This window comes from Tympanuchus pallidicinctus, unplaced genomic scaffold (assembly GCF_026119805.1).
Source record: "Tympanuchus pallidicinctus isolate F22 unplaced genomic scaffold, pur_lepc_1.0 scaffold3, whole genome shotgun sequence".
Lineage (NCBI taxonomy): Eukaryota > Metazoa > Chordata > Aves > Galliformes > Phasianidae > Tympanuchus > Tympanuchus pallidicinctus.
Window position 1 is genome coordinate 80,913,110 of NW_026294747.1, and position 27,912 is coordinate 80,941,021.

The following is a 27,912-nucleotide window of genomic DNA, read 5'->3' on the forward strand; positions in this document are numbered from 1 at the left end:
AGATTACTCTCCTGTGCTTATGGAAGGCATTTGAGTTCTGGTCTTTTCATCGCACATCTCCTGTTGCTATAAAATGAAAAACACAATACCCTACTTTTTCCTTTTAAATCTGTATCTGAATCTTCAAATCATTCTGAACTTGGCATTTTGGTGGAAAGATGAACTATTCTTTGTAAGGCAGCTGCTACGTTTTCCACTGTTTGCAAGGAGTTCTTTATTGAACAACACCGCACTGTTCTTCCCTGTAAAATGTCTTTAATGTGCTGCGTAGTCCACTATTTAAATTATATATATTTTCAGCTAGCAGGAACCACACAACCTCAGTCTGAGTACCTATCTTGCCCATCTTGCCCAGAAGTCCCATCTCAGGAAATCCAAATTTTTCTGTATCCTTGTTAAGAGAGGCCAGGTGTTCCCAGCGTGGCCTCCAGCCCATTTGGTTGCTGCATGTTTGCTTCCACAACCATCTCTTTTCCTCCTCATTCTAGTACAACAAAAGCTCTGAAAAGCATAGCTCCAGTCAGATTTCCTCAGCAAAATATATTCCGCGAGGTAGCAAGTGAGGGAATGAAACAGCAGCAGCTGGAACAGCCTCACCAAATTCCTCCCCTCTGCACCCAAGCCCACCACCTCAGCCAAAGCCAAAGCTTGCCAGCAGAGAACCCAGTGCTTAGACACTAGTACTGGTCTCCCATAGAAAATTCTGCTGCCAAGCTTCTGGACCAGCTTTAGGAACATGTTTTTAATATTCATTGTTCACTCTGTCTGTTACAGATGTGCACAGTACAATTATTATAATGCTTTGCATATGTGGTGTTATGAAATGTGTGCCTTTAAAGTCATGCCAGTTTTTTTTCCTGTAACCCAAATATATTATTTCTACCTATGTTCCAGTTGCTTAGTTTGCCACACGTTTTTTTTTTTTAAATTTTATTATAAAGTTTAAACTATCAACTATGTAAGCAATGCAACCAACAGAGAGCAGATCCATTTTCTTCATAAAAAAGCAGGTTTTTTTCATTTGCATGCTTGATATTTTTTTTGTGCTCCAGCTTCTCCACACGGACACAGATGCTCATACAAACATCTATTGACATAAAAATTCATATTTTATGAAAGAAAATTATTCCCTGGCTAGGAAGCTCTGCTGTATCCAAGCCGCCTCAACTCCAGCAAAAGATGTCCTTGCATGAAGGACCTTCAAGCTCAACCATTTCAGCTCATATCCAATAACGAAGCATTATTCCTTGCTCTAAAAGATCGTCTTTCACAGAACATGGCAGACAGTCGTCTGAAAGACATTGTACTTATTGTGTCCTGGTTATCCATTTTGGTTCTGTACTAATTGTGAGGTCCAATCAAAGCAGATGGTATTCATATCCCACTTACGGGCCTTGGTGGCTCTGAGACACATATAGGATCTCCTGGGATAACAATGCCTTCCTGAAGCAATTAAATGCTCAATGTGAGGGAGAACGAATGAGAAGCATAAGTGCAGGACACATATATTGTTAAATTACAGTCAGACACAGACTTTATGAAGCAGAAACTTATTGCTGCAGATCTCATTGCATTCAGATCTACAAACAAAATTCATCTCTTTAATCTCTCTTCTGTAATTTCCTCTCTACTTTACTATCCAGAAAACACCTTTCAATTCCTATTCAAATCCCCCAATAAACCAGAACACAAAATAATCAAGTTACTTCTTCTTCAGTAACTTGAGAGTAAGGTGTATATGGGTAATGATTTGAGGATTTTATTAGTCAGACATTAAAATATGTATGGGAACTGCTGAGTCACAGCCTGAACCTCTGATTGACCACCTGAGGCGAGCACTGAGTCAGCCAGGAGCACAGGTGAAGGCAATTCTCCTGTGCTGCCGGAAGCCTGGCTCCACTCCCCCTAGACTCATTTAAGAGCTGGCTACCAGTGAGGAAGGATCTCTTCTGGAGATCTGCTTTGCTGGAGTTTTGTAAGTGAGCCTGGGCTCTGGGTAAGCTTTCTATCTGTTCTCTTTTTATTATTGTAATCTGCTTTGCCAAAGTCTCTTGTTTATTTCATAATTATAACATCTTAATTTTCAGTGATTATACAAAATAGCATGAGCGTAGAAAGAATTTGTTCTAAATATATTTGTTTGATGAAGTTTCTTGAATAATATCTCAACATCTCAATTTAAAACCTGTACAAACCAAATAATATATCTAGTAGGGGTGATTTCAAGACCTGTCAAAACAAGAGGTAATATTGAGTCTTACAGTTTTCAATAGCATAATATGCTTTTGTATTGTCCTACTTGATTAATATATCTGCAGGAGAAGTGAGCTTTTGAAAAGCACAAAAGGGTCAAGAGGCTGTGTTAGATGAATGACTTGTGATATATCTACTGAAAAAAAAAAAAAAGAAATGCAACACTGTAGTTAGATTTCATAGCATATCTTGCAACCCTTGTTTCTCAGTCACCTGGATAGGAGAGATCCATAAGTTACGTTTTGCTCATAAGATGTAGGCTTTTTTTCAGTGGGAAAGTGGGCGTGCAGCTGGTGACAAACTGTAGGTATGTCCATCTGTGTCTCTTTGTAATGAAGACTCAAGATAGGTCCATGATATGCACTAAACTCAGGAGTTCAATATAGTTGTTCGCGAGTCATGACTGAGTTTCCAGGCTTTAAAGGGTTATTTTATTTGCCTTTACATGTTCTCCCTAATCTATATCCCTTCAGAAATGCACTACTGAATCAGCTGCAGCTTCCAGTGCTAGCTTCTCAGAATAGGAATAGAGCTCTAACAGTAGGGATATACACCTCAATTAAAAGTGAATCCAGTCCTGGGTAATTGGTAATATCAAGTGGGATGTTTCACAGCACCAAAACCAAATATATCTAGTCTTTAACTGGAAGCAAAGAAGTTAATTTGAAAGTAGCATCTTTCAGACATACTGAAACTTAACAGTAGGGAGAACAATGATCACAGAATTGTAGGGGTTGGAAGGGACCTCCAGAGATTGAGTCCAACCTCATGATGATTGAGAGGGTCGTGAGGTGCTAGAACAGGCTGTCCAGAGAAGCTGCAAATGTCGTGTCTGTGCAGGCATTCAAGGCCAAGTTGGATGGGATCCTGGGCAGCTTGATCTGCCCTGCCCATGGGAGGTTGGAACTACGTCTCTAGTTCTTTAAGGGCCCCTCCAACCTAAGCCTTTCTATGATTCAACAATTCTGTGGCATACAAAACTTGTCACTGTGGTGGTGGTCTTGTATTTTGTTAGGAAGACCAGCATCCAGTAACAAGCTCAGTTGCTTTTACTAAATTAAATAACGTGAAAGCATAAGCTCATGATTGTCCATATTGTTAGATATGAGCAAAATATCTGGCACTGGTTTTGGTCATGCCTACTTTCCCTTTCCCCAGCAGGAATGGCTTACAGGCCAAGAAGTATTCTCTGCAAAGAGTTTGGATGCAGCCATCCTGATTTGGAGAACAAGACAATTCAGTCCTATGGCCAAGAGCTTTGCCATTTCATTTTGCCTCCAGGATGGAGAAGAGCCAGGCTGGACTTTATTTCCTAGTGTAGGTATAGGCACTCATGTCTTTGGCATAGGAACCAGTAAAAACTGCAGGCCTTTGGTTACAAATGGAAGAATCACATATATCTAAAATGAATGTAATTATATTGCAGTTAAACAGCAAAAAACCATGGTGAATCTTAATTTGTTTGATGTTGTGATTTCATTCAGTAAATTGCCTAAAACTTCCACTATTTTTCTGAAGCACATCCAGGATTCTTTGCTCTGGAAATATCATATGATCAATCCTCCCAAGGAGATTTTCAGCATGCCCTCATTCTGACCAGGCAGGCTTGTTTTTCATGCTGCATTTTGATAATTCCACATCTTCTCCTAGCTGAACACAAGTAGGACAGCTGCTCAGAACTTAATTTAAAAGGTAAACTGACTTCTTTTGAATTTCAAAAAATCACAGGATGGATCTTCTTTTATCAGAACCAGCTTATCCGTCCCTAATTCAGAGAGAAAAGTAGGGGTCCGGATCAAAAGGCTTCAAATGTTTCCAAAGTTCAGGGCTATTTGGATCTCTGGTTTTGGTGTAGGCCCATCCACTACCTGCACTGCCCCTATATCACCATTTACCTATTCTCCCCCACAGACTTTTTTTTTTCTTTCCAGCTCCCTCCCTCTCCATCACTCTTCCAAGATTAAAGTTTTTTTTTTATTATTATTATAATCATAATTCCTATAAGAGATAAGAAGCTCCCCAGTGTATCTTTATTAATCCCAGTTAAGATAACATTTTGAAAGCAGACAGGGGAGAGATTTATAAAGAGCAAGAAAATGCAGTTGGAGATCAGCACAGCAGGGCCAAAATTTCCTATGCTGTCTGAGGCTGTTTACAAGGTAGTGTAAGTTAAATATTGCCCTATATGTGAAGTTACATGTAACCACTTTGTTGAATCTGAGCCTAGATTGTATTTACCAGTGTGTTCAATGTTGTAATAATGATCCTAGAAACAGCCTTCATTATATTTTGTCTCTTCTGGTTTATGTTTGTATGTTATGTTTTATTATTTACATTGTTAGTGTGTTATCATCAAGTTAAAAAACAGGCTGTTTGAATTCCCACCAATTTATTTGTATGGTTTTGTTATGGGCAAAAGAAGCAAACCATATATGTGAAGTCAGTAATTTATTATTGTTCTAATTACAGTCTTAATAGTCTCAAAGAAAAGTTACTGTTAATGCAGTTACTGTGACACTACACAGTTTAAATCGCGTAGCGCAGTTAAAATACATACACCAACTTTCTAGCACCTCCCTCCTTGTCTAGTGCCAAGCCTACACACCCACTGCCCCTCAGTTTCCTAAGGCTGATGGTATCTCTCAGTGTATGGCACAAGGTAGAGTTACCACAAGTCTTCTGTGTCCCAGGCCCTCTCCTAGAGAAGTATGATGTTAGTATTAAAGGCTTCTCCTTCACCTCTTGAATTCAGTGGGGGCTTTTTTCTGTTTGCTTACATGCTATGTACCTTGTTTCTCATTGATGCACAAGTCCATGTTGTATCTCCATGAGCTCTATATGGTGTGTTTTATGTATGTTGGTTACTTCTTGGTTCTCACTGTTGCCCAATGGACTAATTTATACACTGCCTAAGGTTGCTTTCATTTGCTGACCATAAGTGGCCCCAGTATATAGCCCATAGGTCTTCCACATCTTCCTTTGCCTGTTGTCAAAGCCTCTGCCCTCATCCTGTCTTCTCTTTCTGCTGCGTTTTCTTCTAGAGTAATAGATAAATGTTTTATTTCCACTGTCTAATAGTTAAGAAACTATATTTAGTAATAGACATTATATGAAGTGGGTAGCAGTCCCCTAGGTAACTACTATTACAAGCTGAAGCAAATCTCCTGGGTCTCCTGCCTTGGCTCTGGCTCTTTTTCTGACTTGAGCTTTCTGTGAGATCCTGAGCATGTTCCTTTGCCTTTCTGAATCTCTAAAATGGATAAAATGTGCTGTCACCTTGATAGAACAGAATGGAGAGGAAAGCAGTGGAAATGAATCAATCATTACTATTTGTTTAAATGAGAATCTCTGTCAAATCTGAAGAATTAATTTGGTCTGAGAGGAATGCTAAGAGGCTTAGGACAACCTCATCTGACAATCAAGTGAAGTAAATGTTTGTTCTCTACACAGAGCTTCATGCTGAGAAGCACTAGTGTGATGGGTTATCTTAAAGTGAGTCATCCTATTCTGTATTCATTTTTTTCTTAAAACTGAGAACATAATGATCTACCCAAAATGGGAGGATCACCTTTTAGATGCATAAACAGATTTTTTAAAAGTTTCATTATTAAACACTGAGGATATTAGATCATTCTTAGAGGCTAGATGAAATTTGATAAAGCCTACTTATTCTGGGCTAATCTTGTGGGGCAAAATGCTCTCTAATGTGCACCAGAAGCAAAGATTATAGAGAGCATAACATATTGAAATCTAAATTAGCCCTGCTTATTGACTGATAATATGTCCTGATCCTGAGGGAATGTGTCTAATTTATTATTTTTAAATGATTTGGATTCCTTTAGGATGAGCAATTCCCCAATTTATTTCCCATTGGCTAACTGGTAAGAAAGAACTCATTAAATACGAATGGGGTTGTTTTTGTTTTGAAAGATTGTTGCCAAAAAAAGAAATCATATTCATCCAGTGCTGTTTGGTTTGTATGCTTTTTCACACTGCAATATTTGGAGCATGCACAAAAAATAAAAATTCAAACATGAAAATAAGACTCATTTCACTGTTTTCTTGCAGTGAACACCTTCCCTCTGAGTCCTCCTCACTACAGATCAGGACAGCACTGCTGGTACAATCAATGGATCTTTGTTCCCAGCTGCTGTCAGAAAAATGGGGTAAAATAGAAAATATTTTAATGCAAACTCTTTCAGGGCAACTTACCCAAGGGGTTACTTGATATAACCTCTGGTGACCTAGTTTTTAGTAGGGGCTCTTAGCCCTGACTGTAGGCTTACATCCTACTATGTTTAACAGCGTGCTCTTAATGAAGCCTTAGTTACAAAAAAAAAATATCTCCTTGACCCAGACAATCTTTCTGCAAAGGTGTTGCCCCCATTGTCCCTATCTGGAGTCACCTCTTCTCCTCCTGCTTTTGTGCATTTCTCTTTCACAGAATCCTGAAGCTCCTACTCAGCCCAACTGTCACAAGGTACTATCTCCTTGTCCTCTTGACATGCTCATTACATATTTGTTGAACCAGATTCTAGCAAATCTTTAAAAGATGAGCATATGAAACACAAAAACAGATTGATCAGTGAATGGAAGATCAGTTTGCATTGCAGTTGTTTTTCTTCTCAAATATCATTCATCAATAACTCTGCACTGTGCACTTAGACCTGTATGAGGGATTCAAGTATTCAGCACCTTCCGGTTTAAGGACACTTCTAATAACTCAAATTTTCTATTTAGCTAATGGAATTATGCTTTTCTACTGTTGTTACAAATCATCAGTTAATGGAACAGTGTGGCAGCAATAGACCACTTCTTTTCATCATTGTTTAGACTTTGATAAAATTTTAATGGGAATGCTATGAAATTTATCATCTCTTTTATCGCTTCCCTACAAATTGGCCTCACTTCTCTCTCTGAACTTGGTTATTGTTCCCTAGTATTGCTTGGAAAAGAAGTACTTTTTTTTAACTCAGCATAACCCAAAGGATGATAAGGAAAAAGCTTTGACAAAACTTGACCATCAGGTCATACATGAGTATCACCCATTTCCCACTCCAAAACAAAGTTCATTACATCTGGCAGAGTCTGCAGGATGCACAGGATGGTTCTCAATGATATGTATTTCTGCTTGGAATGAAGCGGTACTTGGTCAGGAGTGAAAGGTACAGTTTCTTCTCCTTGTACTCTGCTCTGAAGTGAAACAAGCTACAGAGTCCAAACTAACCCACCTGTGACAACCAACATTTAGGTAAGGACTTAGTCTTGTCAATTTGTTTTTGGAATAATTGGAGTTTCTTTCCTGGTGAGATGTGATCACTGTCAGATTATAATGCCAGCTCCAAAACGTGGGGGTGCTTTGGCAGATGGGCCTGGCCATTCCCTGACAAATGGCAGAAAAGGACTGTGAGAGCCTTGCCTGAAGAAGCAGCAACTTCCATCCTGAAGATCAATAGCTCTCTGTTGTTTTTTGTTCCTAGCCAAGGATCACTTCTGTATCTTTTGGAGGTAGAGAACCAGAGATTTCAAAGTGCTATGATACATACCCCCTAAAGCCCAGGGGAGTGCTAATGGGATGGAAGGATATTCTACTCAATTTTTTCTCTGCAACAAGTTCTATGTTGCCTTTCATTCAAATGAGAAATTTTAAAATTACAGTACTTGCAGGTGAAATGTGAAGAAAGGTGAATGCAGTGGCAAAGGTCTGAATGTTTTGCACTGTACTGGCAGATACATGGCCTACAGGTTGTGTTTGGATGTAGTCAGCAATGCAGAAGCTATGGAAAGAGTACAAATAGAAAAGCATACAAGAATCCTTCCCTCGGTGTACCCTTCTATCTTCTGGCACTGTGCAGTTTAAGGGATTTCTCAGCCAGCGTTCATATCCACATGTTCATGGAGATATGCAAAAGTGGCTCTGAAAGTAATGCCTCCAACTTTATTATGCTGGCCCGCAATATCATAGGCAGATGTTAGTGGTATGACAGTACAGGCCAAATCTTTGCAAGAGTATTCCATTACATTTTGTTGCCATACAGCAAATGGCTGTAGAGGGGCAGTCTGACAGAATGATGTGACAAGGAAGTGCATCTGAAGCAAGGTCATGGAATTGAATTCCTGCATGTGGATGAAATGGAATCCATTGACATTCATTGACACTTGCTGAATGTTTACGGAGACCAAGCAGTGGATGTGAGAACAGTGAGATCATGAGTGGCTCAGTGCAGCAACAGTGCCATCATAGTACTTTTGAAATTATAGGTCATCTCTGCTGGTACAGATTTTTATGAGTGCAGCATGCAGGCTCCTGTTCACCATTGGTAAAAATGCATAGCTAATTGTGGTGACTAAGTTGAAAAATAGTTTGCTCTATTTAATAGTGTTACTGTGCTCTTTGTATCTTTTGTACTTTCCATACAAATAAATAGGAGGTATTACTTTCCGAGCAACCTACACATTTCTTCTTTCCATTAATTTGTCTCTTTGTTTTTCTGAACACAGAAGTACTCTAGGGCTCATAGTAATAGAGTTTGATGGGTTCATTATAGATTGGGTACGATGATCAGTGCATAAAATTTTCTGACATAAAAGGCCATAGATGAAGAAAAGAAAGGTGTATTTGGGCTTGACAATGTGTCATTTTATCTCTTAATGCAATTGTTTGTTTTATTCACACAAGTCTTTATTGCCTATCATAAAAGATTGCTAAGAATACTGCTATAAAGACAAACAAACTGCAAATATCTTAAAAAGACCTGGGCTTCCTCCTTTTGTTTAGTAAAATTGCATACAGTTTTTCTTTCTTCTAAAAAGCACAGTTTCATTCATAGAAGCACGAGGTCTTAGTATCAAATAGACAGCTTCTGTTTATGCTAAACTTTCTGCAACATGGGAAAACAGAAATCTGTTTTGCAATTGTTCACCAATTTAATTTTGATTTTATAAAACCCAAACTGGTTATTCCCAGTTCTGTCTCTGTGTTTCCTGCACAGAGTGTTTTATCTTTGACCTGTTTAAAATAAAGATGTCCCATATAAGCTTTCAAATTTAAAAATTTCCATTGACTACCCCCAAACTTACTACGAAATCTCAGAGCGCTGTATTAAAGACTCACTCACTCATGTTTCGATATCGTAAAGTGGTTATAATAAAAGCTGTTGAGGTTTGGGGTCAAGAATCCCTAAGGTTCTTATTTTGATAAATAATTTTGGCAGCATTATTCATACCATAAACTATGTTTAAAATTAAATGCTCCAATTAAATCAACAACTTCAGTTTGCCCTCTAGGATTGTAAACAACCAAGAAGTGATGTGTTTTTCCTCTGTCCACAACAACAGGCTAGAAACACAGAGGGAGCAACAATAAAGACTGTTGAAAGGCCTTTCTGATAAAAGGTCTGGTTTTAGTTTTGTACTGTTACATTCTGATTTGCAACTCTGTGGTCACTCTTACCAATTACTAGAAGAATTGCCAACAAAACAGAGGTTGCACAAGAACTTTTCCCACGCTCATTTCTCCTACTCTGTTTCAGAGAACCTCATCCTTCATCACCTAGCTCAGTTGTGTCAGGAAGAGATGTTTTTACCACCCTCAAGGCAATTTCAAGATTTTCCCAGAGATTACAGCTTGGAAGCTTATTGTTTATTGGAGACCTACACTACCAAAAGTAGCAAAAAAGGAGGATAACCCCACAGAAGAAATATATTCTGTTTCCAGAATAGCCTGACTGGTCCACCTACTATCCTTGCTGATCGTTATAGTGTAAAGATGCTTTTATTAAACATAATGACATTAAATGGACCTGATGCGATTTAACACATTTATGAGAGTCTTTCATGTTTCACTGTAGGTGGTTGATATTTAAACCCTAGTCCTCCCTGAACCTGAAAGCATTAATAATCCCCTTCTCTTTGGCCCATGTGCACTCTCATTACAGTTGCTCTTTATAGTTATCTATTTTCTCTTAGGCCCTTATGCAGAGAAGAATCCCTATAGAGGAAGAAGCTTAAGCACTTGATTAACTTTAAATACGTTGAAGTCAGTGCTCAAAGTTAAGCAGGTGCTTAATGCTTCCCTGAATCAGGGCCTTACAGTCTAGTGTTTCTGTCTCTATACTGATTCAGAAAATAATGATATGGGATTTGATTCTCTTCTCAACTTCTTTGATACAAATCAGGAGGACTCTATTTAAAGAGCTTTTTTCCATCTTCACCTAGCATCTCACAGAGCCATCTAGGAACCAGTACAGAATAGAAGAATTTATATATATTTTGTATTTACATTTGGAACAGTCAAAGACATGTGGTATCTTCTGAAACTCTGAACCACTGGTAGCTCCAACATCAAATTAGAATCATAGAATCATTAGGTTGGGCTTGAAACATCAAGACCAAGTATCCACCCAATGCTACAAGTTCACAGCTAAGACATGTCCATAAGCACTACATCCACATGTCCCTTAAATACCTCCAGGGACAGCATCCTCATCACTCCCCTGGGCAGGCCGTTTTGATGCTTAATTGCTCTTTCCATTAAAATATTATTCCTGATATCCAGTCTAAGAGAATCTTGCATCCTAAGAAAGCTGGATCAGGCTGAAGTGACTTCTCTCAGTGTGATTGCATGAGTAGCCTCTAGACTGTTGTAATGAGGTGGACAAAAGGGAGCTGCAGGATAGGAAGGTGATGAACAATGTCAAATGCAGGACATGGATGTAGTGTGTTCTCCATGAATGTTTCAATACCTAGCTCTCCCTGACATGCTTGTGAAACACATGCCTTACATTTTCCTCCTCCCTTCTGCTTACTGCAGTGCTCTCCCTCAAAAATAAGGCCAGCCTTTGGACAAAATATCTAAAACACTTCATAAGTCTTTTTCTCTTCCCCAACTATTCACTCAATAAATCCTGGGGAGAACTCATCTCAACATTTTCCCAAAATCTGTTTTCATGAGAAATTAGAAAACTCTCTGGATGACCAAAGGTTTTTGTTTTTGTTTTATTTTTCCAATTTATGGAAAAAAAAATCAAGTGTCTTTGCTTTCAGCTAATGGAATTGTGATGTCAGAATGATCTCCATGGTCTGGATGGTCTGGGATACAATCTCAGTAGTCAGCTTTTTTGTCACCCGTAGTTCCTCTAAAAAAATGACACTAAATTAAAAATGTAATTCCAGTAACAGGCATTCTGTTAATCATCTACAGTGTCTACATGATAAACTGTAGACTCCTCTGGTGCTGTCAATCAAGCCTACATTCATGATGTAGTATCTACCTTGCTGGACAAAGAAATTCTAGATCACAGTCATGCATCTGCTGACATTGATGTTTGCTTGGTCCATGATTTAAGGTATATTCTCCAGAGCTCCTGTTGCCCTTCTACCTTAAACTTTCATGGATTATTTTTATGTAGGATACAAATTGGATTTCAGGTACCTTTTGTATATTTAAATGACAGCTGCTTAGCATCAGGGACAAATTAACAAACTGTCTCAACTGCTAATCTTCAACAATGTTTGTAATACAAGACAAACCAGCCAAAGATTAACCATGTACACATTAACTTGCATAATGGATAGACTGCTCCTTTGAGACTAGCACTTTAACCACCAAAGAGCATTACTTCATGGCATCTGCAAGGGGTTCCCAATCAAAACTGGCATCACCTGTCACTGACCAAACAATATTTATGGGCATCAGCATATAGGCTAAATAAAATGGCAATTAGAACAGAGTAGGGAGTTTTTGGAATTATGCTGCAGCCCTGGTACTGCCTATAGAGTAACAGGTTCAGTAGAGACATAGGCCCTGGGAGCAGGGAATATCATACAAAATGCAGGACTACCATTATCACCGTCTGTGCACAGCACATGTATCTCTTGCAGCTAGAAATAGTTAACAGACAGAATGAACACATGCAGAGCTGGTAGATATGCCCAACTGAATGAATCAGTTTATATATTTTAATCCTTCTTAAACAGGTTTATCCTCCAAAGAGTTTCTCATTTCTTCTTCTTTTCCATGATTTAGCAGCCAGGAATCTTACAGCCCTACTGTGCTTAGAAGGGGGTTCCAATTTTTTATTTCTAACAAGGTTTCCAGCAGATTTTGAATGTCATACAAGTATTTTCTTTGCACATTAACTTCTCTCAGACTGAACACATCCAGAGCTAAATTATTATTCTTGAGAGCTATACAAGCATAAAAGCCATCACTTCCTGTTCTGTGGAAGGCAGCATCATCCCTCAGCAAGATTTAACAGATGCTTTTCTTCAGAATACCTGTATTTGAGAAACGTTTAAATATCTAATTCTCTTTTTCCCTGTCAAGGAGATTTCCATGCATTTGCCACTGTGTGTGAGATCTATGGCCATGCATGCTATACAAGAATACTCCAGAAGTTGTAAGTGTGCATGGTTGCAGCTAGCGGCTGAGCTTGGGCTCTCAAGTCTACAGATTTGGCTCTGAAAACATGGGACTCTGTAAGATAAGAATAAAGTAGCAATCAGAGAAAGCTACTGAGTCCCAGAAGATCACAAGGCAGTAGTTTCTGTCCTGTTCCACTGCAAAGCAAAGGGATTTATAAGAAGAACCTAATTGTGTTGAATAAGACCCCACATGGGTCTTAAAAGAAAACTGCCTGTTGGTTGCAGTGAGAAAAGGCTGGAACAGAAAAATTTTTCATGCTGCACTCCTGAAATAAATATATCTTTTTTCCTTCTGAGAATCTCTTTCCTCTTTAAGAAAGAAGGAGAAATGGAAAAAAAATCACCACTGATATGATGTTTTTATATCACTTTTGGCTTAGTTCTTTTCTACATTAATGGCTGCATTTCAGATATAGATTTCTCGTAACATCATCTCTGTTCAAGTGGGACAAACTGTGTCTTCATCTCTTGCACATTAAGATTTACAGGTCCTTTACCTGTTTGGTTGCTAACATTTCTGATCAAAGACAAAAGTCAGAAGTCATTCAGTAGAAGTCTTCAGAACTCAACAGAAAACAAAACGATATTATCATTTATTTCAAAACAAAGATAACCCAAAAATGTTAGGCAGCATCTGTTGCACAGCTATGTGGCATAACCACATCAGTTGAACTAGATTCAGTTGATAACACCAACTAAAATTTACAACCCAGAGTATAGGCACAGGTACACCTACTCACTAGAAGAAAGAAAATCATTTTTCCACTGTTCATGAAGATGTAGAAGCTGTCAATAGAAATCCTCAAAAAGCTCGATATCTGTAACACTAGCTAACTTGAGAATTGCTGTGAAATTCAAATGATCTGCCACATAACAAGGTTTGTTATCTAGCAGTTTGAGGAAGACAACTGAAAAGAAACTGTATTGCCATTGTCAAAAATACCAGAACTTTTTCAGTAATATTCTCAATACCTCACAGAAGGCAGGACTGCTGCAATCCTGAGAAATAAATGGAATACTGATCCTTTAACCATGCTTCATGTGTCATTCTTAATTCTTTTAATGTGTCATTCTGTATCTGGTAATATTTTGTATGCAAGCAGATTCAGTTTTCTGCATAGACATACAGCTTGCTGAAGGAGTAATAAAAGCCAACAAGGATTATTTCAATTGGTAACTGAAGGAAGGGTATAGTCTATCCTACTGCATGATGACCTCATCACACAGAGGGAAATGAACACCATATAACACTGTCTTATAATAGCTTTTGATGGCACTTTCATCCAAGAACAACAAATACAAATTTGGCACAATTTCTATCCATCATCATCAGTATTTAACTCAAATCTCAAGATCACCATTAGATAATGGCATCTCCAATTACTTAAAGATGTAGAAAGATACAGGCCATATGGCTGATTAGAAATTATTATTTTGTAAAACCTGATGCTTATTGGTACTGACCTTTGCCATTTTCTTGCAAAAACAGCTATTATTCTTCTAATGCAGAGGTATGTCTGGTTTGACATACATACATGAGAATTCAATATCTTATAGGAGATAATCTTGTCATAATACTAAATAAACATTATGTACTTGACACTGTGTTGGATGACATAAATCAACCAAGACAATCATCAGCACGATTTCTGGGACACCACAGGGATCAGCTTGGTACCAAAATGTTACAACTGACTTCTTTAGCCTTCTGATGAGACACATCAAATCCCACAATACAAGCAAGCCCAGAGTGATATACTTGTTTCAAGACTGCAAAAAACACTATTTGGCAGGAGAGGAAAACAACTAAATGAAAAGAAAATCTCTCTACTTAGAGAAAGGAACAAAACAGTAGAAAAACTACAAATTTAGTTACAGACAAAATTATCTAAGAATTATTTAAACAAAAGTAAAAATCAGTGTAGAAAGGCTGATGGTAAAATAATCTCATCAAAAAAAGCAATTCTGAGAATGAATGAAAATGGGTAATGAGCACATTTTCACCTCCTTTCATCAAAATTATCTGATCTATATTCATTAACCTAGCCTGAAAAATCCCATCCTGTGGAACTGATGTATGCAAATCAGAAGACTATTACAAAGTTTGTGCTAGGTGGTTCCCACTAACGCTCACACAGGAACAGAAAGGACACTGTATGCAAGTTTGTCAGAACCTATTGAACTAATTTGAGGCTGAAGGTGATGATTTCCAGGATTAGATCTTAGTGGTGATGAGAAGTGGTGTCACTACTATGAACCAGAATCAAAACAGCAGTCCATGGAGTGGCAACATATGAATTCCCTATTGAAGAAAGTGATCAAAACAGTCTTCAGTGAGTAAAGTTATGTGCACTGTCTTTTGGGATAGGAAAGCAGTGATCTCTCTGATTTTCTTGGAATCTAGAAAAAACATCAGTTCAGCTACATCATGATGCTGACTAAGCTGCAGGCTTAAACTTCCAGAGTCAGGCCAGAGAAAAAGACAATCATTCACTTGAAACACAATAACGCCAGGCCCCATGACGACCATGGAGCACATTCCCAATCTTGGATGGAATGACCCACCACACTCACTGTACAGCCCAGATTTGATGCCTTCTGATTTCCATTTGTTCAGGCCAATGAAAGATACACTGCATGAGCAATGTATGAAACAGTGGGTCACCTCTACTGGTGCAGATTCTTACCAGCGCAGCACGCAGGCTCTTCCTCATCACTGGTGAAAACAAATAGCTAATGGTGGTGACTATGTTGAAAAGTAGTGCTTTGTCGCTGAGAATTTGCTCTATCAAATAGTGTTATTGTGTTCTTTGTATCTGTGATAGTTCCAATGGAAATAAATAGAAGGCAATAATTTTGGAGCAACCTATAGAGAATGTATATACATACACGATATGAACAGCAGTTTTCTCTCTGTTTCTACACTACAGCAGAAATCTCTATTCAATTAATTCTCTGTTCTTCTCGAGAAAGTTCAGGAATGCACCTTTTAAACTCTTCCACAAAGATCACTGGACTTGACACAATGGATTGTGGTTCTCTTCAAAATGCAAAAAAATCTCAACTAAGATGATATGAACCTTTATGCATGGAGAAGCTACTTCAGGGATATTATATCTTTGTTCCAGTATTTAGGGAGAGGTGCATAAAAAGGAAATTGAATTAAATGACAATTTCTATTTTGATTTAAAAAAATGAAAACATCATGGAGAAAGAACAATCACTTTTCTTTATATTTTTTCTCCAAAAGGGAAAAAAGTATGTTGAAAAAGACTTTTGAGAAGCACGTTTTTTCCCTCTCATATCAGATATATTCCTTATGTTGAAAGAGAAAAAGAAATTAGGAAAAGTTACTAGCTTTCACCGACTTTATGGAAACCTGAACAATTTAATCAGAACAGTTATCCATTATTGAACATTAAAAGCAGAAATTACATAAACAGTGCAACAGGCTATTTTTTAACTAAGGCTCAAGCTGTTCTAATGTTATATATTTCAGAATAAATCCTTAAATTCAGACACTGTATTCAGATACATTTTTGTTTTTCTTCTTTTATTTCTGCTTTCGTAGAGGTAAAATAGTCCAAATAGGTCACGAGGAGGCGCCTTAAAAGCCCTAAGTACTCTTTGATATCTGTTTGAAAAGGTGACTGAGGAACTGCAGATTTGGAAGTGTGTTATCATGGTGCGGTTTCCACCTTAGACTGAAAGGTTTGTGTCTGAGACCAGGAAAGGTCACAGAGGTTAGAAGAAGCATTGCCTGCTAAGGCCACAAAGCATTCAGCTACTGAGGATGAAGACCTCTCCCTGTCCAGATTTACAGCATCCCCTGCTGTTTCCACAGCTCAGCACTGGGATATGCTCCAAAGGGAAACTGTATCCCACATCTCAAACTGAGGGGGGAAAAAAAAAGAAAAAAATTTAATGGGGAAAAAAAGAGCAGCAAGAAAGAGTCTGACACGGAGCACCGGAAAATGTTTTCACAGAGTGAATTTTGTGAGCACAAAGGTTAGCTACACATGTTGATACAGAGTAGTCACAGCTGGGTGAATTAATGAGATGCCAGTGGTGGTTTGGCTCTGTAGAAATTTTAGTGGAAGCAGCACGCTCCATGCTCATCATGTGAAACCTTAGAAAGTTTCCATAAAAAACACTGGTATTTTTTGTAATATTGATAACATCTGATCTTGCATACGGCAATTTAAATTGGTTTTGCTCTTTTTTTTTTCTTTTTTTTTTTTTTTTGGAGCCATATGTTCTTGCAGGTGGTGAGCACAAACACAGACCTGACTACAGTCATCCAGTGGACTTAAAATGTAATGAGTCGCAATAACTGCTTTGCAGAAAAATAGGATTCAAGTGCTCTCAAAAGAATCGGTGAGCACTGGACATCCTCATCTCCAGTGTGACTGCAGATCACAGCATGCCCTCAGTTTCAAAAGAAGGGATAATAGCTTCAATCCCCTTTTCTTTAAGCCACAGCAACCTGTCACTCAAGAAGGTCAGTATCTCTGGACTGTTAGAAACTCAATGCTACATTACAGAAGTAGTGCCAGCATGGTCCTTGTTGTCTTTCCTAGCAATGGATATATTTTTATCATATAAATTCTACCTCAAAAAGGCAAAAGACAGTGGAAAGTGAAAGAACTAAGTTCTGATATGAACAGAGGTTTCAAGCCTATTTCTTGACCCCTAGAGAAATAACTCATATCCCTCTGTACTTTCTTTCCTCTGTGGTACTCAAGTTGATTATAAGCAGAAGTATCATTTATATGTAGCACAGGATCTATTCTAATCCTCATGTATTAGTGAAGTTAACTACAGGTCTCTCTGTACAGCTGTTTGCACAGCTGGATGTGTCAGATAGAATAAGTTCATCCTTTCTAAGATGAGCTTAAACCTGCAGCCTACTAGTATCTTTCTCATTTACACCAAGCACCCTTTCATGTTGTTCTCATAAGGGAAGTTGGTTTTAGCAGTCATGTTCTTGGTGCAATCTTATGGTGCATAAAAGCTGATAAATTGCCTTGGCACACTATCAGATCTGAGTGTTTATCTTCAAGCCACAGAACATATCTAATTATGAGTAAAAAGTCACTGAGATTTGCATTACAAGACCTGCAGCTAATGACTCACTGATGGTACCTTGCATTCCCATGGTCAAAATGAGTGCCATGAAAGAAATCAGTCTGCAGGGGTGGCCATGGATGTGTGGAATTAGAACATGAGCTTTACTTGCACAAAAGAGACAAAGGTAGTTCTGGAGAGATCATAAGCTTTGCTCTGTACAACACAAAAAACAAATGGTGAAAGTCAGGTTCACTGTCAGGGGGCTGCTCATCACTGCCACCATTCTCCTCAACACAGAGTCAGATGAGATGGATGCTGAAGGAGAGAAAATCACTATTCTTTACAGAATGACAGCACTTACTAGGGGTGGTACTCAACTCACAGATTAAGACAAATAAATTCATATGCAGGTAGATGCCTACGTGTCATATGGAGTCCAAACTCTCAGTGCTCACAGTAGAAATCTGGTCAGGACAAGACCAGTGTCTCAAGACCAGCTCAGCTGATGAGCCACTGCAGAAGGAATCAGTCCCAAAGTTTGATTACCTGGTGCAAAGCTGGGATGCCTGGGGTTACATAGGACATCTGCGTGAGGAGTAGCAGCTCTTTCACAGCATAGCATGCTCGAGAGCTGAGGTCTGGTCATCTTTTTTGTCTTTGGGACAACTTTCATGACTTTAAACTTCACTAAGGAAGTGAGTTCCTTATACTTCAGATTCTGTCTGCTTTAGGATGAATTGGGTCACTGTTTAAGCTGTGCTGGCTGTCTTGACTTGATCTACATCAGTTCTAATGAGAATATAGATATATAGTGCACATACCAAATCTCATTTACTGATATTAAATGTGTCATAGTCAGCAGGCATGCCATAATCATGTATTTTTAACTTTCCATTATCCATGAGCAGACCATCTGGTTTGTGGGTAAGTTGCTTTGCAGGTAAAGGCATATCCAAGCAGCCTCCATTTGGAGAAAGCTGTGGCACATCAGAGCGTATTTCTTTGATTTCAGTCTGTGTGGGAACTGCTGAGTCACAGCCTGAACCTCTGATTGATCACCTGAGATGAGCACTGAGTCAGGCACAGGAGCACAGGTGAAGGCAATTCTCCTGTGCTGCCAGAAGGGATGGAGCCTGGCTGCACCCCTCCTAGACCTATTTAAGAGCTGGCTACTAGTAGGGAAGGATCTCTTTTGGAGATCTGCCTCTGCTGGTGTTTTGTGAGTGAGCCCAGGATAGGGGTAAGCCTTCTATTTATTCTCTTTTGTTATCATAGTCTGCTTTGTCTAACTCTCTTGTTTATTTTGTGAATATAACATGCTAATATTCTTTGATTATACACAGTCCCACAGGGGTTGCAACTGCACATTTCTGGAACCTGTGATTTATGTTTCTTCACTGCCATACACAAGTAAATAAATCCCCTACAAAACCAAAGAGGATGGAGAACGTGGTTCAGAGACAGCATAGGTGGGTCTCATCCTGCTTTATCTAGTTATTAGCAGAGAGCACGTCTCATCCTAGCATTAACGTATAAAAGAGAGCAGATGGATCATGTCTCTGAAGTGTTCATTTCTCTTAGTAGTTTCTGAATAGATCCCAAGTTCAAATGCAGATATTTGATGTTATACAAGGCCACTTGAACCCTGGTTTGGTGTTGTGAGAGGCAGATCAAGACCAGAAGTTATACTGTTTCTGGTAATTTCCTTCAACCACATATTTATCATTTCTGCATTTTCTTTATCACTTCTCTGTTTAATGGAATAACATGTCAAAGATACATTTAAAATGATATTTGCAATCTTAGAAATGTCTTGCTACTGCAACAGAAAAATGTACGCAGGGACTTTATCTGCTGTGTCAGAGGAAGGGCTGCCTGGTGGGCTCTGGCATGAAGAGCAGGACTATACTATCTGCCTTTCTGCCTAATGTGCAGGATCCTACATGTACCATCATGGTCAGCTATTACCTATACTGAGTCAGCTCTCCATCGTCACTCAGTCATTATGCAGCAACACACCATTTATTCATTATGCAAATCAATATGCTCTAAAAAGTTCCTTCCAATCAGAGTTCTTTGCCCAGCTCAAGCAAGAATCTTATGTTTTGTCTTCTTTCCCTGTCTTGATCTTTATCTCCACTATAACTTCTGCTTTCTTCTGCAGTCTTCACTTTAGTACCCAAAAACTTTCTACTACTATGTGCACCTCTGCACCCTTTTGATGACAATTTTACATCAAATTTTAAGGTTGGATGTTCCCAAACCAGCAATGGAAACTTCCAAAAGGCTTGTCTGCATTGCAAAACATTGAGTTGCATAGCACAAGCTAATTAGGTATTTATTAGATTTAGATCTGTAACGTCAGTTCCTAACTCTATCTTGGCAGATTTTTTTTCTTAAGATGGTCTGAAATAAATTCTTGCTTCAGTGATTGTCCATGACTATTTCAAAATGAGTTTCATGCAGCAAATATATTTAATCAGCAATGTAAAAAAAAAAAAAAAAAAAAAAAAAAAAGTCTTCAAAGACAGAACTTGGGGACACTCTCTCTGACAGTCTGAGATGAGACACTCTAAGGACAAAGGAAATGCAAGAGTTTGGAGGCATTGTCATTGTCCCAGAGCTGTGTACAGTTTTTAATTTAGACATAGGCATTCTTTTAACTTCAGTCTGCAGCATTTGTGTAGCCAAGATGAACACAGCTGGATGGGTAGGTTGATTGTTTCAGAGCAGGAGAAAAAGATACCTATAAGGATGACCTTTTGAAGTATTTCTTGTTCAGATTTTATTCATGATCAGAAATACACTTTATGTCACATTCTTTATCACATTATGTAAAGGAAAACATCAAATGTCAACTAACAACATCTATGCCAGAAAGGAATTTTATATTCCTTGCTGAGTGAGAGAGAATAATTATTTCTCTGTTCTCTCCAGAAGAGATTTGATGACAAAGCAGGAATCAATGAGCAAATCAATATACAACTGTCTGCACTAACAGTTTAAGTGGAACTTCTGGCAGCTCTTAAACAATAGTACTCTCAACCTGGCAAGCAGTTAAAAAGCAAACTTACTTAACTTGTAAATCATTGTTTTGAAAAAGTCTCTTTTGAAAAGGTCTCTCAAAGGAAACTTGAGGAAGTCCAATAGTGTACAATCAGAAGAGATGAGTAACTGAGAGGGGAGAGAAAATGGATCTTCTAGCACAGTGGAGGTAAATTTTTAACCACCTACTGTGGTCTGCAAAGCTGGCAAAAGCTGAAATGGAAGACCAAAAACCGTGACATGTCTTATGCTTCCTTACATAAAACAATGTAAAAAGTAGATACTGAATATTTGAATTTGATGAACTGTGTCTTGAAGAGCCTTACCAAAAGCAAGAAACCAAACTGGCCAGGGTAGGTAGAAGCTTTGTGGAGTGTAGGGGAAGCTTCTGAATGCTGATTGCTACTGACATCACAGCGAAGTGCTTATTAGGACAGTGGCACAAGATGTGTTGTACCAGTAAATTCAGGCAGCACTGGAACAGGAGCATGAGGACATTAAAAAAAAGGCAGCTTCAGAGATTTAAGTGTGGGTAGAAAATAATAAATACTCAACGGAAACCATTTCCAAAAGAATGTATGAGGACTCTGAAAGGTCAGTCTATCAGGTAATCTCAATATCGAGACCTTAGTGGTTTTGTTTGTTTGTTTGTTTAGGTTTTTGTGTCAAGTTTTGGAAAAACTACAGTCTCAATTCTGAGCTGAAGTTCACTGTGGAAGTAAAAATGCTGTTAATGACAGAGCTTTGATACAGGAGGAGTGATAAAATTGAAGAATAATAAAAATGCCAGACTGGGCTTGTCACGAGTAGCAAATCCATAAATGTGTGATCAGAATAGTGTTAATTCGTAGGAAGAAATTGGATCAAACTTGGGAAAATATAATTAGAAGATAATTAAACCCTACCTAGAAGATAGAGAGATAACCAGTTACAATACAAAAACAGACTTGTTCTATATTTCCTCTCTTAGAAGAAATGCTTCAATCTGTTATACCAGTTTTAGTGTTTTTACTTTACTGGTGGTTAAAAATTACTTAAGCAGCCAGGTGAAAATTGCCACCAGGTGAAAGAGTGTGGAGCTGCCTGAGAGCTCTTCGTGTCCCAGGGGGCATCTTCATGGGAGGCAAGAAGGGGGAGGTGTAAGGAGAAGGATCACCAGCCATTGACTTCTCGTGAGGCATTCAGGGCAGGCGAGGAGCAGGCCTTGCCTTCTGCCTTGCATGCCTCCTGCACGCAGGAATTTCAGACAGCAGAGTGCAAGTCGGGGGCCAAGTGCCAACATGAGTTGTTCATGATAGATGTGTCTAGTCTATCATTTTGGCATTATTTTAAACACAGCTGGCAAAGGAATGTTCCAGAATGCAACTTGTGCTAATTGGCTTTTTCTACTAGGGTGATCCCCATTTGTAGGATGTGGTTTCCTTAATAATCCAGTGAATAACCTCTGGAAAAGAAAAAAAACACTTCCCTCTCATGAATGAAAATTGCCCATCAAAGCAGATGGTGAAGTCTGATGGAATCAACCTGCAAAGCCTAATGAGTATAACACTGCATCAGCAAGGCTTCTCTGAGGAGATTACTACAGTCACAAAATTGTTACACCAATCACACTACCAAGAGGGAGGAAGAACAGTTCACAAACAAGTTGTGCAACTTGCCTACAGGAGCACCAGGGGAGGAGAGCTGTTCCTCATTACGCTGCGTGTCAGCCCCAGAAAGACCACAAATGCAGCACAACAATACCCATGACGTCTTGGGTGGCCCAAGGTTTCTTACATTGTTTCACATCCATTGCTCGCTTGAAATATTCTCAGTAAAGAAGGGAAGCCTTTGGAAGCTTGCTGCCCATAGAAACTGTATGACATGCATTTCAGTTACATACCCACGCACACAAATATATATACACATATACATTGTCTATGGGTACATATAAACTATGAACACAAAAAAAAAAAGCACCAGTTTTCAGCACATTTCCAACTTATCTTTCCGAAGAGAGTTGGGAAGAATACTTAATGCTTCACTATAACCCTCCTCTATTCCTTTTATTTGTAATTCATTTTGAAGGGACAAGTTTTGTTCTGTGCACAGATCCAAAAAGGAAAAATCTTTTGTTCCGCTGTTTATTATTATAAATGCATGTGGAGTATGTCATATGATTTTTCAGCCTGTATGGAATGAAGTGAAAAAGAGTTTTCAATCTTTTAATGCTCCATGCTTGTGGAAGAGGCATAAGAAAATGGTCCATGGGGATCTTATATTATTATTTGAGGGATTTTTATTTTTCAGGCCTGGTCAGGTTTTATGACTGGTGCATTTCCGAGAATGCACCTCTCAGGCACTGGGGTTTATAATGATTTCTCCTTATGCTATTTATCTCACTTTTCCAGTTGCAGTGCATTTATCCTCACACAGACAGAAGCATGACAGGAGAGGAGAGGAGACGTCAAAGAGATTCTGCCAGAGGAATATGGATTTCCTCGCTCCCCTCACCAGCTGATATTTTCAAGAAGATGCAAGGTTTTGCAATGCACAAATGCATTAGCAATGCAAAGAGAATGGGAAAGGCTCTGACATTTGCTGAAGTTCCATTAAAATGGTGCAGGTTGTGTATACAGGAGGGGAAGAATTTGGGGACTGGCTGGCTGCCCTAAAAAGCATGCATTTTACAGGCTACTGTCTGTGCTTTACCAGCAACTTCTCCTCCATCAACTGCAACTCAGAAAATAATTTGTTTTATCATAGCTCACATTCAAAAAGTGAAAATACAAAATAGATGTTGCTTATTTGATTTTTGCAAACTCCAGACTTCCTGGTTGATTTATGCAAAAATATATTCACTCCTAGTTAGGATGCAGGACTTAAATGTAAATACACACTGTGATGGCAGCAAAAAGCAGTTGAACAAATGTCAAGTCTTACATTTTTTTTTTAATTTTTTTTTTAAAGGCAGAATGAGGCAAAGATATTCTTGAACTCATGTCCACCCTTACAAAAAAGGTACAATCCTAGATAGGGAACAGAGAAGACAGTGTTTTCTATAAAAATGGATGAGAAAATATTTTCAAGTGAATTTTCAAAGGTACTAGAGGATTTAGGTTCTCAATTGCATGGAGTGGAATTTGTAGGCTGTGCAGGCTTGTCTGTAAAAGGACAATTCCGCAGCCAAATCACCTATTGGGACTATCAGATCTGAGGTTCACACCTGCCTCTAGCTGACTTTGCAAGCCACTTGCCCTCTCAGTGCCTCAAGTTCTTTTTCTGTGAAGCATCAATTAGGAAATTAATTAGGAAAATGTTGCACAGACAAGTGCTAATGATGCACTCACTGTGGTGTGGTAGGAACAATTATTGGAGTCACTTTGCCACAACTGGAAGCACAAAGTTAGATTTTGCATAAGATTTACTGTATATGTATAGAATAAATAATTTTATTTGCTCAGAAGAAAAAGAAATCAAGCAGTACTTGCTACCTCTCTGTTAAAATGAAGAGACTCAGGATGTTAAATAAGGCAAATATTTTGCCTTTAATGGAAAAGAATTAGTAATTATTATCTTGAAATAGCTTTGCCCTATGAAGTAGCATCAAACTTCGTGAAAAAGAGGCAAGAACATGGATGAAAAGGGAATGTGTGAGATACCAGACCTGACTACCAACAAGTGAGACTGGCCACACAACACCTGCACGGTGTCACCACCATCATGCTAGCAAACTGCAACCAGACATAGCCTCATCTGCAGGCTAAGCTAAATAGGAACTGAGACTTCACATCTCTTAATTTTCCTGCAGTACAAAACTTTTGGCTTCAAAAAACCAAAAGAGGCCCTACACAGAGGCTAGATCTAGTGCTGACATGCAGTGAGGGATATTTCCTAAACCTATGCATAATTCATAAAGGAGAGAAAGCAGATTTTTTTTTTCCACCTTACTCAGTCCCATCTTATGCAGTTTGGTGTTCAGTTTTGGAGGTCTGGTTGGCAGGCACCATGCTCTTTTCTCAGGTCTGCTTGGAAGAAGGAGTAAGGAGAAAGCTCTGCAGCAGTGCTTTTGCTTTCCCTACTAGTGACACAAAGTTCATCTCATGCCATAATGCCTGTGGGGTTACAGCTCTCCTGGTACTTCCAGTAAATCTTTCCCTAGATTCTCCAGAGGAAAATATGTAGAAATCTATTCAAGAGAAATGTTTCAGAAAAGTAGCCCATGGGAGCAATCCATTGGAAAGCTAAGCAACGCCAGCACCGAAAGATTTTGCAACCACTCAAGGTTTCTTAGTGCTGCTGCTCCATCCATCTCCTGCACTTGAGTCTGTTACGTCCAAACACAATGGAAAGTTCTCCTAAAGTTGTTCTTGACACACTCATCACACAGCTCACACACCTTTTTTTTTTTTTTTTTTTTCAGTCTTCTGGACTACATTAAAATAGCTCAGTTCCACGGGGGACATCTCTGATTACTCACTTTTAGTTTAGTTCCTAATTTGTCATCAGTGAGGAAAAGGGTTCAAACTTGAAATCTAAATCTTTTGGGTATGTTCAGATCTGGGACTTGAACTGCCTTCTTACGCAAATGATCCTGTAACCTGAGCTCTTTCCCTGGAGGAGAAATGAGGCTGGATGAGGCTGTGTCCTTATTGTTGGTAATTGTGCTCATGCTCCAGCAGTTTCAGGACAACCAAGTCCTTGGCACCAGATCTGTCAGTAGCCATGCTGCCAACTGATGCTCTCTGAGTTCTGTCTCAGTACCCTGGCCCTAAAATTATAGCCAAGCCAAAACACAAACACAAGGGACATTGAGTTGGTTTGCCCTCTGTCTATGTTAACCTTGATTTTTTTGTATCTTTGTTTCTGCGAGGGATATAAGTCATTCCTCCAGATCCCTCTTTATGTGCAGTGTGTTGTATTTCAAACGTATGTTAAGTTTTCTTCCTGTCTCTGGTGTCTAAATGAGATGAATTTCATCAAAGATGTCCAAAAATGAGAAAATAGTACCAGATCCACAGATACCTTTAGCTTGTGTACAAGTGAGATGAGGGGGCAGGTCATTTGCAGTTTCCTTGTGTTTAGGCCAACTCTTGCTGGCACTAGTCCCAGCATAGATGAAAACAATTTGGGTATTAGAAAGGTATAGCTATATATGAAAGCAAAAGAGCTGCCAGAGACATTCTATATTCTCTGGATGTTTTTCCTGCTCAACTGGAAAAATCAGATCCAGTTCTCACCCCTTTTCTTCACTGAAGTGGTTCAAGTTGGAATGGAGAGCAGGCAAAAAAAAATAAATAGGAAGGATATCAAGTTACTAAAAACACAGACATAGTAAAGCCATCCACTAGGGCTAATAGATGAATGAGGAGTGGTTGAGTCCATGAGATGAGAGTAGCAGCTCTGTGCATGTTTTGAGGTCTCACAATCCTCAGGACATCCTAGCAGACACCAGCCCCTGTGGCAGAAATACCTTTTTACCTGTCCTGCCTCCTTTAGGGAGAGACACACTGATCTCCTCCCTGTATTTACAGCAGCTTGTACTAACTGCACTGAAATAGATCACCTTGAGATTTGGTTCAAATGCAGTAAATCTCTTGAGTTTATTCCCCAGCTGTTATGTAGGAAAGAAAATTGTTTAAATACTGACTTCAGGGAGGCTGAAGACAAAGGCATTACTTCTTCCCAGATGTGAATTCTGCCTAACTTTGAAGTAAATCTATTTAGCCATCCTTAAAATCTCTCTACATGTTCTGTCATTATGTTAAATCATTAATTGTCCTAGTTTCCAACATAATGTGCATTAGAGTCATTAAGACTCACTACTCTGGCAGGTTTTTCTCTCTAGTTATTTGGTCTACTTAAAAAGTATTATTTGAGTCTCTGAGGTTTTCAGTATTTTCACATGTCCCATGGAAAATTGCCATTTAGCCTAATGGAAGCAGAAATCAAGACTTAAAAGGTTCCCCAGCATGCAGGAAGACTCACAAGTTAAAAGCCTAAGATGATGTGGTATACAGAATTGTATTAATCTCTTGCATATAAAGGAATATGCACATTTTCTGGATAGTTACAGTTTAAGTTTTACTCTCTGTGCTTTAAAAATGTTATGCTGAGCTTTATATGGCCAACTCCATACTGGCAGCCTGGAAAAAACGGAAGCGTTCCTTTAGCAGTTGAAAGCTGTAGATAAGCACTGGGGTTTTCTTTCCCCTGATGTGGCAGTCCTTTTCCAAAACACTCTGCCTGCTTCAATCTTGTTCAAGCCCTTCTGGCTTTAATACAGCATAGGACACTAATATGGATATCAAATCCCTCTTAGACGGATTTCAGAGACACTGAAATAAATCTGATGCCTTTCTCTACTAAGATTCAAATTTACCCCCTAAACTCACAGTGTTAGCTCAGTATTCCAGTTTCGGGTTGTTTTGTTTTTAACCAGAAGTTCTCTTACATCCCCACAAGTCTCCTGGCTGATTCACAGAAAAATACATACAAGGTCAGAAAATTTATTTCACTGCTTCAACAAGAAATTAATAGAATTGATTAGCCACAGTATCTGAAGGCTTAGATCCCTGCTTTGCAGAAGAAATTCATAATATCCTGAAAGTTGAAATCCTGAAATATCATTGCTGTGAATAAGACCAAATCAGCTATTCGTTGCACTCAGTAAAGATACAGTATAGTGAACAAAATGATAAGCCTAGCTAGCTGTTAGCACTGTAACGAAAGCAGCAAACCATGACAAGGTTAATCCCTGCCATTAAGAGTGGCTATAACACACCTTGTTGATATTAATAAGGTCTTTGAGCTTTATTTTCTAAAAGGCTTAATAAGTCATAGTGTGAAGTTGACCTAAATGCTGCTGATGCTTTTCTGTCATCATATGATATGCCTACTTTGCAATTGGCAAAGTAGAATGCTCTGTAGACGCTGTTTCTTAATCAGAGATTAAAGCAGCTATAATAGGTGTAGATATAGAAAACTTTACAAAATAACGTGCCTCTTGCTGAGTCTTAAAGCATCATTCAAGACCTGTTCTGAGACCCAGAGTCTATAGGACTTGCAATCGCCATTCTAGTCCCTGCACTGCTTCTTTAGTGTGTCTGAGTGGCTTTCATTTCTCCGTTATAACAATGA

The 27,912-nt window shown here is 38.8% G+C and overlaps 3 long non-coding RNA genes across 3 annotated transcripts in view; 2 read left to right on the forward strand and 1 right to left on the reverse strand.

Annotated features, from left to right (window-relative positions):
* The window catches only part of LOC128086773 (uncharacterized), an 88,683-nt gene that overhangs the window by 47,363 nt on the left and 13,408 nt on the right, over positions 1-27,912 (reverse strand). The window lies entirely within an intron of this gene.
* Positions 1,890-5,810, forward strand: LOC128086770 (uncharacterized). Its single transcript, XR_008209527.1, has 2 exons — positions 1,890-1,996; positions 3,412-5,810. It is a non-coding gene; the product is annotated as an uncharacterized LOC128086770 (long non-coding RNA).
* LOC128086772 (uncharacterized) lies at positions 19,097-23,630 on the forward strand. The gene is made up of 2 exons (XR_008209529.1): positions 19,097-19,217; positions 23,184-23,630. It is a non-coding gene; the product is annotated as an uncharacterized LOC128086772 (long non-coding RNA).